This window comes from Polyergus mexicanus, unplaced genomic scaffold (genome assembly GCF_030449975.1).
Source record: "Polyergus mexicanus isolate NDT 795.1 unplaced genomic scaffold, iyPolMexi1.0 SCAF_27, whole genome shotgun sequence".
Classification (NCBI taxonomy): Eukaryota; Metazoa; Arthropoda; class Insecta; order Hymenoptera; family Formicidae; genus Polyergus; species Polyergus mexicanus.
In genome coordinates, this window is record NW_027223347.1 from 991491 (window position 1) to 1006148 (window position 14658).

The 14658-nt window shown below is 33.4% G+C and overlaps 1 protein-coding gene across 6 annotated transcripts in view; it reads right to left on the reverse strand.

Annotated features, from left to right (window-relative positions):
* Positions 1-14658, reverse strand: part of LOC138943585 (nucleolysin TIAR) — a 408695-nt gene that overhangs the window by 57000 nt on the left and 337037 nt on the right. The window lies entirely within an intron of this gene.

The following is a 14658-nucleotide window of genomic DNA, read 5'->3' on the forward strand; positions in this document are numbered from 1 at the left end:
GATCTCTTCCTTTTTTATTCTCTTCTCACTTGTGACGGATGAATTGCAAAAAAGTAGCGAATAATTAAAAAATCATTGAATATAAGCGATAGCAGTGAATATAGACAATATGGAATATACGCTAAGTATATTTTATAATTTATAACAAAACATATAATAATTTCTAATTAAATAATTAAAACAAAAAAAATAAAAAAGAAAGCAAATCATCAAGATATTGTATTAAATTAAATAATTTCTATTCCAATATAGACATTAGGTTAGAAAAAAATAAATATTATTAGAGCTAAAATATAAATTTTCCATCTTTTTCTTTTGTTGTCTAATTTGCCTACTAAACTAAAACGTTTAATTTCACGAAGATAAATCACTTTAATGTTATAATGCATGGAACCGCAATTTAATGTGTTATGTTTAAAAAGTCTAGCGAACGATGTTTGCCGTGATATACATGGACGGAAAGCGAAGAATGGGCGATGAAAAAAAAAAAAGCAAAAGAACGACCTCGTTTGAGAAGAGGACGTTTCAAAGAAGGGTTGTCAAAAGGATAGGACGTAAAAGGGAATAAAAGAGAAGGCAGGCGGAATTACGCGCGTTTCAGGCTGCAGTCGGTCGGTACTTCCACTCTGTGCATCAATTTGAATGCACACCTGTCGCGGTTTCGTCCGTAATTAAAACGATTAATCGATCAAAGGACGTATCTAAGCGAAAGCGAAAAATGTGTGAAGAAATTCATACTATATGTACACCTCCCACTAATGAGTAAAGATAAAGAATAAATTAATGTACGATGACAGTAGTTGGCGCAAAACATATGTATGGAGTAGTAATTAAATTATTTTTCAAATTTGACGATATTTCTTTGCCATCAAGACAGATCGTGAAATGAAACAGATAAAAGGTAAATTTCGCACAATGTCGATCCAGTCGATTAATCTTTATTGGAAATATATCGTAAGCTGGCGAAGCGCGCTTTGAACGCGCAGTTCAACATATAATTTAAGTACAGTTTTAATCTTTTAGTAGCACATTTCCACATTTTCCAAGTATTAGATATGAATGGATAATTTTAATCGACGATACTTTCTTCCATGGTATACAACTTCAAAAGCCTTTTCGGAACCGCGATCTACCGTTTTCGATTGCTTTTGCGTCCGAATGATCGGCGAATGTCGTAGTTTACGAGCGCGGAATGTTGAGTGGTCAATATAAGTTAGATGTGGAACACGCCGTTGATTCCTACTACTGCCCACTTGGCTGTGTCGCTCGCACCGCGAATCCACCCCCGCGCCAGTTCTATCGATATAGTTTTCCAGCTGTTGTGTGTTTCTATATGTAGCGTGTTTGCCCTCTTCGCCTGTGGCGTTTCTCTTTTATACCACCCATTCCTCTGTTCGGATCGCCACGTAGAGCGAAACAATTGTCGCGACGGTGGCGTGCGCCGTGCACGCTCGCTTGCACGGCGTGGATTTACGGCGTTCTTCGCCACAAAAAATCATAAATTAATGTACGGTTATTGACGCGATAAATCTCAGAATTTAATTCAGGCTCCGTCGAGTCCTGTCGCGCGACACCCCCGTCCCTCCTCCGCCATTGGCGTCCTTTTTGGCCGGTGATATAGCCGCGACAATGCCAGAGGCTCGCACCCTGGCGGGCAAAGCCTCGATAGGATAAAGAGTAAGTCTGGATTTATCGCCATCGAGCCAGTCGAAAGCGATGGACGTGTGGATAGAAAAGGTTTTGCGTAGGCGGGTGAAAGGCAGGAGGTGATGATTCAAATTGTGCGCTAGACGTGTATTCAGCGTGACGAATCTCGCACAAATTGTCTCGTTCATTCTATCAATTTTAAAGTTGTAATTCTATACAATTTTATGCCGTTATATATTCTTGACATCAATCGTGAGATTATTTTTATAACATCATAAATAATTAATACATTGATTATGAGATAATTTATATTTTTTTTAGAAATATATACCATATATACAATGTGAAAAGTGCAGCGCGAGAAAAGAAACGGCGATTGCATTGTGAAATTTCCACACAGCTGTAAGGGAATTTGCATCCAAGGATACACCGTAAGTTTAGATTTATTGCCGTCGACTAGGTCGGGCGTGATAGACGCGAGAATGGAAGGGTGGGGTGTGTCGATGTTTCAAATTGCGCACTAGGAACGTAATCCGCAGAAAGATTGCAGGCTTGTTGTTCGTTCCATCAATTTCGAAATCTTGTCTCTGCGTTTATACAAGCGATATCTTTGTTACGATTATACTAACGGAAAAGTGCTTATTTTTTTAAAGTTAGATTTCTCTACAATAATCCGATCAAAGAAATTCATAGAATTATATTATGCACTTTTTCCGTTTAAAAGCGATATAACTTATTTTAGTTAAATGATCTTCAAAGTTTAATATCTTATAATAAACTAATAATATATATTGTGCGTGTGTGTGTGTGTCGTATAACTCTAATTAAATTTTTAACTTATAATTATATAAATCATTGACAATTTACTGTGATTTCATTCCATTACGCGAAGAAATTTTATTAATTATTTAATTCTTTTTTAAATAAGTTAAGGGGTGATCGAAACGTTTAACAAGTTTCTGGATTCTATTCTCTTTAATTTTAAGACAAGTGTATAGTGGAGCTTGTAAAATTCCCAATGGCAATTCCTTTTATCTCGTAAAGTAAGTTCCGAGATTGATAAAAGCTACTGGTCGGCAGTCCAATTTTCATAATTAAGATGCGACTGCGTTCGTGCAGTATTTATTTAACAATTGTAGATTTGCGATGGCTGCTGAACATATTCGGTTCGTAAAACGTGCACTTTTGTCAGAATGCTCGATGCATTTCAACAAGTCTTAAACCGGTCTCCTCACCTTTCACATTTTGTTCGTATCTTTCTCCTGAATCTTTATTTATCTCCTGTTCGTTTATTTTCTTTCTTATCTAATGGACCGTTTTCCTTTTGTGTCTGTGCTATTTTCTTTTTATACATATTATTCCCTTATATATATATATATATGGAAAAATTCAAATATATATTTGATAATATCATCATACACATTATAAAAATTTTTCTCTGTAAATATTTTTTTCAATTGTCTTACAATTAATAGATAAATTAGATATCGAAATGAAAAACTTCTTTTCATCGCAAGATTTACTTTCTTTTTGGTCTATATTTTTTCTCTAGATGTAATACAAATTTAATTGTCGTAAAAAAAGTGTTCAATATTGATATAATTTTATATGAAATTTTTGCATTTCTAATATAAATTTTATATAAAAAATATTTTTGGATTTTATGGAGCATTATGTATATAAAGAATTACGTAGCCTTTAATTCTTCATAATTCTACTACTATGCGTATATGTATTGTAAATCTTTCTAATTAAATATTTTTTAGTTTGCAATTATATTAATAATGTGATAAATGAGATTACGTAGAATTTTATAATAGATTTCAAAGAAAATTTTGTAGAAATTATATGTTGTTAATATTGCACGTAACATTTTTAACGTTACGCGTAATTTTCAGAATAAATCTGAAAATACGATCCTATCGATAGAGCATTATCTTTTGCGTCTCCGATGAGAATCTTTCGTACAGCCTTCTATATTTCGAACATGCGTGTCGGAAAGACTGAGCAATCTTTATCTCCATCAGCCGAAGCCTACGACGTTTCTCTCGATGATCATTCAAGCGTCCCACCTCCATTCTTATTTTGTACAAGAAATTTTCGATAAGCTAGGGAATAGCTAGGAGAGACGAGGATCGTGAATTGACGAAATCGTGTCACGACCTCATCAGTTTCATATCCTTAAGCCGCGAAACTTTCGCGTATTAACCTCCATTCCTCGATGCCGCTTTTTCATCTTTCATACCGCGCCGGTTCCTTTGACTATGTGCTGCGCAGGCAGTCTTTCCATTAGCCGCCGGAAAAATTCAAACTCATTAATTAGGCGCTAGGAATGGCGCGTCAGCATGAAAATCTTTGTACTATAGGATCTGGGTCCTTATCGCTCGGGCAACGAAGATTGAAGAACATCATCTTCGAGCGAGCGAAGAGAGGAACCGTGAGCGTTCGGGGGAACAGATTCATCAATCTACCTACAAATAATCGCTGCAGAATACTATAGTTCATCAGCATTTGATCGTTATTCTCGGACACCGCTTATCGATTTCTGTATCAAGCGAATAACAACTTATCTGTTTACAAGGAATAGAAACATCAAGAATAAAACATTTATAAAGCGCGCGACAAACACAATTTTACGACGATAGATTGATATTTCGAGAGATTTACGAGCAGAAGATCGCGTCAGATTCGAACGTGTCGATTCTAAATATTAATCGAATGTAAGATTATATCGCGTAAATTATGAAGTATCATGTTTTTGTACGAAAAATTACGAAAGTACAAAGTTTCAACACCTTTTCAACTATATACTTCTTAAATTATATTTTGTAGATGTATCATAGATAAAGCCACACAAGTTTAATATTTTGCTTTTATATAGTTTTAGCCGTACGCTATTTCGAAACATGCTACAAGGGGAAAAGCCTTTATCAGAAATATTTCTAGTTAAAGCAGCAAGAGAGAGAGAGAGAGAGAGAGAGAGAGAGAGAGAGAGAGAGAGAGAGAGAGAGAGAGAGAGAGAGAGAGAGAGAGTAGTATAGTGCAGTTTTCTACGCTAGCGGGGGTTGTTATCTTCTCGCCATATAATGAATCCCGCGAGAGATGTAAGTTATGAATTTATAACCCTCTCACGGCTCTTTCTCCGCTAGGTTGAAATATTTTTGATAAGAAGCTACTCTCTTCTCTCTTCGATTATGAATAGCAAAGAGCTAATCTCAGCAGGATGACATTATATTTATTGATTATATTATCAAATTTCGGTGCAAGTTAAAAATTTCGTTACATTATCGAGCTTAAATATCATATTCAATTTAACACTTTGATTGTTACTTTGCCTGTTTTATCGTCGATTCGTCTTCGCATTTAAATAGTATGGTTTTGCGAAAAGCATTCTGCATATAACTAACTGGCTGACTGGTTAAAGTTTACACTATCAACAGGGTTAAAAGTGTTTATAAAGCATTAAAGACCAGCGTTTTAGCGTAATGCCAGTCAATCAAGTAGCACGATTGTTTACATAACTTTTGTTGACTTTAAGTAATGTAGCGAGTAAACTTTATTTATTCGAGAAAGAAACAAACTAACGCTTTATATCTTAAAATATATTTTCTCTTAATATATCTTTAATGGCAGACATGCTAATCTTACCTCCGATTGATTGTGGAAAGCGCGATCTAAGTATCTACGATATTTGCAGTAATGCTGTATAAACTTGTAATTAGCAAAGATTCCTTATTTATAATATTTTTTTTTTATTTTCATATTTAAAACTTGCTTAAAAATATTAAGCAGTAAGAGAGCAGATCTCATAAAAATCATTTCGTTCATCGATTTGGAAACGACAAGAGGAAGTAGTTTACTTAATTCTTACTAAGTGCACTCAATACCGGAGCTAGCTAATTGTCGATGGGATAGGTCGGATCGATGGCCGTAGGGTGGAGGCGGACAGAGTCCGAGACAAAGTCGGGTTGGCACTGACGCCACCCAATAGCCCTCGAGAGTCCCACAAGGCGAAGCTCCCTTCGATTTTGAGATCGCGACGAACGAAACCGTGCTGTTCTCGTTGTAGAAATGTCCACGATTGAACTCCTTCACGCCGTTCCTACTTTCGTCGCTGTAAACCGCTTATTAATGTCCCCGAGATACGTAACACGCGGCATCAGCACTGGCCATTATCGAGCCTCTTTTCACCCCTGCTCCCGATTTACCTTCCGCCCCTATCACATTCATTCCCCTTACGTGATATTCACCCCTATAACCAAAGGGTTAACCGGCCCTGCCGTAAGCGAGATTATTACCTAGATAACCGGAAAATTAACTGCAAAATGCGCCGTTTTACCCTGCCGGTGTGTGCGAGGTTATGGTAATTTTAATAACATATTTATTGCTCCCCGACTGTCCCCTCTCTCTCTTTCTCTCAGTGCCCGCACAAAAGGCAACATCGAGCGTTTGTAGGTGAGGGCTGATAACGCGCCACTGATTACGCCGGCGCTATTTTGCAAAGTTTGCCGGAGCCGAATTCGTTCGGGCGAATCGCCAGGTATCGGTAATTTATGTCTTTTCCTTGCAACGATGCATGATACGTATATAATGTATGTAATTTTCAATTCGAAAGCGTAATCTGTTCGCCAACAATGATATCGAGAGCGCTGTCAATTATCGTAATACACAATTACGCAGTGTCGATATTTTCAGATCAATATATCGCGATGAAATAACATATCGAGAAAAATTTATCGAAAGATTGTGAAACTTTTCATAATACTCGAAATAAAAGTAAAATATAATATCAAATTATTATACTATTATAAAAATGCAGAGAATCTTTCTCGGTTATATAAGAATTTTGTTTCTTAAGAAAAATAAAATAAGATAAATTATTTGAAATTCAAAATAGTGACATATCCAGTTTCATATTATATAATTTTAAGTACATATTTGAAATCAGTACGATGTGTAAAGTACGATGTGTAAATGTAAAGTATCCATATACATGAATAAATAAATATATATATATTTTTTTTTAATTTTAACTTTTATATTTATTTTTTTATATATTTATTTTTTTTAATTTTTCTATAGAATTTACAGAGAAAGGTATTAAGTATGATGGCCGTCCATAGATAGAAGTATAGAGTAAAAACATGATAATAAAACCTCGTGGCGCGAGCAACGATGATGGCGGCTTGTAGCCTTTCTTCACGGGTCGAGTAAAACTTCCGGCTGAATGATAAATGCCCGAGTATTTTCTCCAATCGATAAACTACATGGCATCTACTGATCACGATAATAAGCTTATCCCATCAAGCGATTCGAGACTGTAAGAATATACCACTCATAATTATAAATTCTCATGAATTTCTAACAATGAAGATTATATCATCTGATAATTATTTATAATTTATCGAATAGCTTATACGAGAAAGAATTATATTACAATCACATATTACATATCATATATTACATATACATTTGTATTAAAAGCTATTTATATCCTTGTAATTTTCAGAATTTAGAGATATTTGATTTAATATTTGCGTTACTTAATTGTCTTACATATATTAAATATCTGTAACAGATATAGATTATTATGAATTTTTTGATATCTTTATTATCTTGAAAGTATTTTGTAGGTGTGAAATCTTTTTATCACTATTCTATTCGCGCTATCGAATAATTAATATTTAAACATTCATGACTATTAATTTATCCTCATTTACATATTGAAATATAAGAATGAATCTTTATTTTTCTCATATTTTTTCGTCATCTTTTTTGATTCTATTTTTCTTTTGTATGTATGAATTATTTAAACTTACTCGTAGATATATCTTTTACTTTATATGGCAATGAACGAAATGTTTGCCATTATTATAAATTATGCAACTCTTCTTGTTTCATAGAATGGAATGAGAGTAAATTTGGAGCTCTATATATATATAGCTAATTCAATTATCTACCGCAATACGGTTATTGCAAAATTAAGTTCTTATTCGACACATCCTGTTCTTCTCGTAGACGATTCAATGTGAATCACTACTGTGAATAGAGACGAACTGCTTAGCGTCAGCAATAAACAAAAGGGGGGTAGGTTAAACGTGAGAGAAAATGTAATTTTCATAATTTAGTTTCTCGTAAATATAATTAAATTTTAAATTATTTACGATATTATTTATGAAATTATTTGACGTTGCGAGGAGATTAAATTTGTTGTTTTTACTACAATATTAGCGATGATATATCTTGTGATAAATTATTCATATATGTGTTTTGTAAAATATGAAATAATAATTTTGAAATATTTTCAACCGTATTTATATTGTAATTGGATCATAAAAACGCAATAAACAGGCAAGTGATAGATAGTTAAAGGTTCAAATGCGGAGCGATTGTTACTTTCCTGTGCAATTAAAGTAAATTACTACGATGAGTTAACAACGAATTGGCTACAGTTTGAGAAAGTTTGCATCTAACCGAATACAAGCGAGGGTCGCAACGCGTGAACTTGGAATCTCTTTCCTTCGAGTTAGCTTTGAGTTGAGCCAAAATAATGAAGGTTTAAGATGGTAGATACAAGGGAACGCAATGTCTTGTCCTCCGATATGGCTTCGTTAAGAGGATTAGGCAGCTTTGAAGTTACGTCAACTGAAATTGTGCTAGATCGAGCAGGAAAGCATACTGAATCTGGAATTTTTTTCGACGTTGACAAATGGATTATTGCAGTATATTTAACATTAAAAAACAGTACGCGCGCGCGCGTGTGTGTGTGTGTGTGTCTCAGAATATATAAAAATGTAGATCGTATTATGCATTGAACAGATTATAAAGTAAAATCAATTATTTACTAAAATTTGAAATATTTTGTGTAAAAGAAAATAATATTGACACAGTGCCATATGGACGGTTATGATTATGAAAAGTATACGAAGTTTCTGCGAAAATAATTGTGTAAAAATTATTATAGCCGAGGAAGTTGGAACGGTTATCGAAAGGTCATCGTATTATTTCTGCGTTAGAGAAAATTCTCACGGATATTAAAAGAAGCAGACCCAGAGTATCAAATATATGGTATCACATAGTGTCCATGTCTCACAGGCTCTTCTTATTAAACTTGATAGCAGCTTTCTCAGCTATCGTATTTGCTTTAGACATAGGTGTAAGAGCAGAAACTTTGCGCCAAACTTAGTCTTTACGTCTTTCTGAAATTGCGCACGATGAAGACTATCGACATTTCCGTCTTGATTAAAATACGGTGGTTAATGCTGGATATTGCAGTTGACTTGAATTAAATTCATTATTAAATATAATGTTTATTCTTTGTACTCTGTGAAATTATATCAATAATTGGCTAAACATGCATGACAAACTTCGGTATACTTAATTTTGCTGCATAGTTGCTTTTTAATATAAATATAAATTAAGTGCGCAATATGCTACATTTATAAATGATGAGAACAAGTCATAGTAAAGATAGATAACTGGTGTATATTGCTCGTGCATTTCAATATGTTTCTAACAAGTCGATATCTCCTACTTTTATAATATATCGCATAAGACTGGGTATGCAAAATTTTCTTGAAAATCTCGTGCAGATTCGAGCTAAATGTAACGATGGAACAGAACGGTAGTCGGCAGATCATTTTCTTATAGTTCTTACATGGAATGCAACTGTGCTCTGCGGCTTTGAATACAATTATCCGAAACTTGATATAGGAATTTATTTTATCTATTCGCATGCGCATTTTGCCTTATAAAGTGTATTTACACATGATAAAAAAACTCTGTTTAGTTGGACGATAAATTGTTCTAAATTTTGAATTTTATAAACAATTTTTACAATCTTGTTTTGCAACAATTCTAACATTGCGTATAAAAGTATGAAAGAATGGATAAATTAATTTTTTTTTGCTTTATTGTGATGCTACAAATATACAAAAATATTCTCTAACTTATTTATTAATTTTATAGTTAGATTGAAACTTACTACAAAAAGCAATTTAAAAATTGCTTTAAAAAAAGTTCTCTCTTACACATACTATAATCTTTATTCTAAACTTTTTCAATTTAAACAAAAAAATGAGAAGAGTAAAAAGTATTTAATAATAGGCTTCATTAAGATAGATATTGTTTCGGTTAAGTTTTTTTTTTACAAAAATATTACATTGGTGATCATCAAAAGATCGTTAAAGGACATCAACTTCTTAAATAGAAGAATTTTGAACTTGATTTTGGATGGGTAAAATATAATGAAATAAGTATAAAGAGAAATAACGTTTAATAAAAAAGCGAGATAAAGCTTCTTATTTAATATAATATTGTATAAGAATCATTTTTAAGTTTCAAGAAGAATTCCAAATTAGGGGTGTTTGGGGAAAATAATTATTGATTGATGTCGCTGCACGCGAAATACTAGGATTATTTTTAAGTTAAGATAGAAGGAAATGAATTTTTTTTTAATTTCAAGATACAAAAATTATTAAAATAAGTACGATATTATACATATATGTTAATGTCAGAGAGTAATGCTATCTAAATGTTTCTATTTTTTTTTACTTCCTTTTATATACTTTTTGTTTGTATTAATGAGAAAAAAAGGGAGAGATTTAGCTTCAAATTTTTCTTATAAAATTACAAATTATCTTTGTCGACATTTTATGCAAATGATCTAAATTTTGCTGATGCTAATAATGGTTAAAAAATATTGATTTGATGAATGTTTTTGATAATATAATCGATAATTAATAAAGCATTAAATACCATTGATGAAAGACATTTTTAGATAAATTCTGTTTGAAAATTGATGATATGTATATGTGTGTATACGGATGAAAAAGGTTTATAGTGTTTATAATAACGGGAAAGTATAAATATACTTCAATAATATTGAACCATACACATGTATAAATATCGCGTATGTTTACCTATGCAGCAAATGTAAATTTTTCCTGGCTCACTGCGATTCAATAAAATGTTACACAAGAGAGAACAAAGAGAAGAATAAATTGAATTCTATATTAAAACAATTTGCTGTTATTCTTTATTACTTTGTGTATATTTTTATTATATTCAAGTGTAAAATATATACAACAGTTTTCAAGCTCTCTTTCTCTCTCGTTCTCTCTCTCTTTCTCTACGTTTGATAATATTATTTACGCTTCTATTAATATACATAAAAATACACAATAATGTATATATCTAAACTGCATGTATCAGTATTTTAATTTTCATCGAGTAAATGTAAATTTGAAAAAATAAGAGACAGCTGAAAATCTTTGGATTAGGAATGTCACAGAAATCTTCTTCAACTCATTTTGTATTTAGCTCATCGGAGACAGTAAATATCGGGTTGTCGATATATTGAACAAAATTCAAACAATTTGTATTGGATATATTTGCTACCATTCAGAAAACGCTCCATTTTTGTCTCCACCGAGCACTTATGTGTGCTTTCTATTCGTGCGGAAGATCATCCAATATTTAGTCGTCGTTGGACGGGATAATAAATGTCTATTCGATTGCAATACGTGCACGTCACGAGCGTAGACCCGATTTCGTTCGGTGGCCCAATCAGTCGAGTCGCGCCTGATTTAATGCGTTATTTTATTAGAAATCTATAAAGCTATCCAGATTACGCGGGGAAAGGTTTATGGCTTGCCGCCAACCCACCGAACTCGCCCTCTACCGCCCCTTTCCACTTCGACCTGAACCGCGTTTTCGACATTCAACATACCAGCACCACCACTACCGTTAGCTGGTTTTGGGCGTCAGCTACCCTTCTTTCGGTTCCACCAGTTAACGTGTCCGCTCTTTCAATGTGGCGGAAGAAAAAGGACTCCCCGGTCGACTCGGCGAATTAATTTATGCGCGATTCTTTTTTATTTCGGTCGACCCGCAGTCCGACAATTTCCACTCGAAATAGACGACACCGTTGCTGTGAGGATTTTCACTACGGAAAAGGTGCGGCTGAATCCTAGACACTTTTCTACGCGAGAATAATGACGATGAATGTACGAGATATAAAAGAGTTCTGCAAAAATTATGCTAGTTGATCGAAATTAATTCGCTATTGACTTTGTAATTTTAGTACGATGGATCGGTAGACACGTTTAGATAAGTTACTTTTATGATTAGATTTCTGCTTGCTAACGAAGTAATCTATCTGAAAGCTTGCTGTGAATATAACTTCTCGTAAATTATTTTTATTTACATGGCATTTTAGGTTTTATATTTATACAACATATTCGTTTATTAATGAATTATAAATTTAATATCTTACTAGAATATTAATATATAGGAAATTTAATTTGATAATTTGTAATAGAGAGAAACCAAAATGTAAGAGTACGTCAAAAAAAAAACTAGAGAATGTCAAAAGATCATCGAAAGAAGCGAAATTTTTCACTTTCAGCTTTTACGGTCAACGTAGAGTATATTTCAGGAAACGATTGCAGAGGATGCCAGAATTCTCGCCCCGGAAAATTGAATTCTCCGCTTTCGTTCCCATCCATGAATTTCGTCATCATAAAACAATGGACATAATTTTGAATCTCGTATTACTCACAGTTCAAAAACTTTTCTTCCGTATTGTTTTCTGTCTGTAGTTTTCCGCACGAACGCATCAATAAATTTATGCGCGAATAGCCAAAGCTTGATTTACCGTTCATCGATAAAATCCGAGATTGAAATTTGTATATAGTGTACGTATCGCGGAAGAAAAAAAAAAAAAAAATAATGTTATAACGCACGATCAGACAAGCCCGTCATAAAAATATGATGCATTACGTGTAACATAAAATTGAAAAATTAGAGAATTATTATTCTTATATATCGTATAATTTTTGCTTCGTTAATTAACGATTAAACGAACGGTGCAGTTTATTTGCATTAAATCTGCGAGCTGATGTGCCGCATTTAAAAATGCCTTCTATAATTCCGCGATATGGTGTGACTGGGGTGGCGTATTGATTTTTAAGAGGGAAACGAGGAAAGTGCGGTGAAGTCGCGACGGCGACGGGCAGCACGTAAAGCCGCGAGAGCATTTGTTAATATCGCAATATTGATTATTTTTAATGAGAATGCCGAGGCAAAACGCCCGAGCAATTGAATAGTCAACACGAATTTAACGTTTACATCTCTAATAAGTTTTATTAAGAATCGTTTAAGAACAGAGCGCGCTTGAGAATATTTTTCTATAAAAACATTATTTTTAAGACGCGTTTTACATAACTTTATTATAAGACTTAGCAGTACTTTCGACAAAATCACGCATGTGATTACAGTGTTTCTGTTTAATTCAAGTTATTTAAAAGTGTGAAAAATTTTATATTTATATGGAAAGAATACATTTATCTGGAATTTTGTATAAATATATGTATGTGAAATGAATGTATGAAATGAAATATTTTGCTCCTTTATATTAAATAATTTTCGTGTCGTATTTATTACAAAATATTTATTTCTATACAAGTTAAAACGCCGATAATAATAATATTTCATGAATTAATAAATATCAATCGTACATTTGAAGAAAGATATAATATTTCTGTAACATATATACACATTCATATACATATATTCAGTCTTCTGAAAATTCTTTTTTGTTAATTGTAATATTACAAGTCTCAAATCTCCTTTCTCTTTCTTTTTCTCTCTCTATCTTTCTTTATGAATGCTTTCAACTCGACATATATTTTATAATTAATATATGTCAGCATACAATCAAGTTCCAGAAATTCTAAAAATATATAATACTATAAAACTTGTAGAGACATATGTATGAAAAATTTAACTCAAATTCAGCCGTTTAAGTTGTGTACGTATATATGATATATGTACACACACACACACACACACACACACACACATATATATATGATATATATCTTACGTATGAGCATATAAAGTAGAGATTTTCTTCTGACATTTCTGCGCATTTCATAAAAAAAGCTCGTTTTCATAAATTTATCAGAAAAAGCAGAAACATGTAAATTATAGACTGTCATTTCTAGTAAATGTGATATTAGCAATATATAAACTATATGTGCGTGGCATATGGAAAAAAATCATAAAGAAAATCAACGTTGTTATTAGGAAACGGACACAATATGTATGAAGGCTTATTAAAAAATATAGGATCGAATGTAAATCCTATTCAAGCAGACTTGAATTCGCGCTGTCTTCTGTCAGCGTTATCCGCTTTCATATAAAATTTATGATGGAAGATATCTCGTGCGCATCGTATGATTTTTATTTACGACAATACGTATATCGTCGAATATTCGGACCGAGTTCGCGTAGCGGTCTATTCATCTCGTCGGCGATTATTTTTCAGTTTTAATATCTAAGATTGTGAATGCTTTGGAGGTTGTGGTGGCGAAGAATGAGAGACGGAGCTTGGTTGCATTTTAATCCTTCCCTATATCAGCGCGCCCTACGAGAAGATATGCATCCGTCCTTCGTAGCCGGGGGGGGGGGGAGGGGGGCGCGAATCCCGGATCTCCGCGGGGAAGTGATCAAAGCATATTGAATATGAATTTCATCCGGTTGACTTGCCCGCACGGAGCTCGCCCTCCTCGTTCCGCGTGAAAAAGAATAAGAGGAAGTTGAGCAGGCAGCATCTGCGGGGAAACTGTCCGGCGAATTAAGTGCCGCAACAATTCCCGTAAATTGAGAGAAGTGGATTTGACAGAGGAAGCGATTAAGGGATCGATTCAAAAACTCGCGGGTATCGACATCCAGTTCGAGACGTAGTCGTTGCCTGGCAGATTATTAATTGAAAGAGGGATATACGGAGATTGATCAGATTTAAAATTATGATATAAAATTATGGTAATCTCTTGTCCAGGATAATTCTCGCATTTATTACGAATGGATTTTGTAACTTTATTATACATTAATAAGTGACGCGCAAAATAACCAACTATTATAACTTTTCTTTTACCTACATTAATTTTTTATTCTAGCTGCGAGTTTTTTTTTTTTTTTTTTTTTTATTAGAAATGAAATTCATGC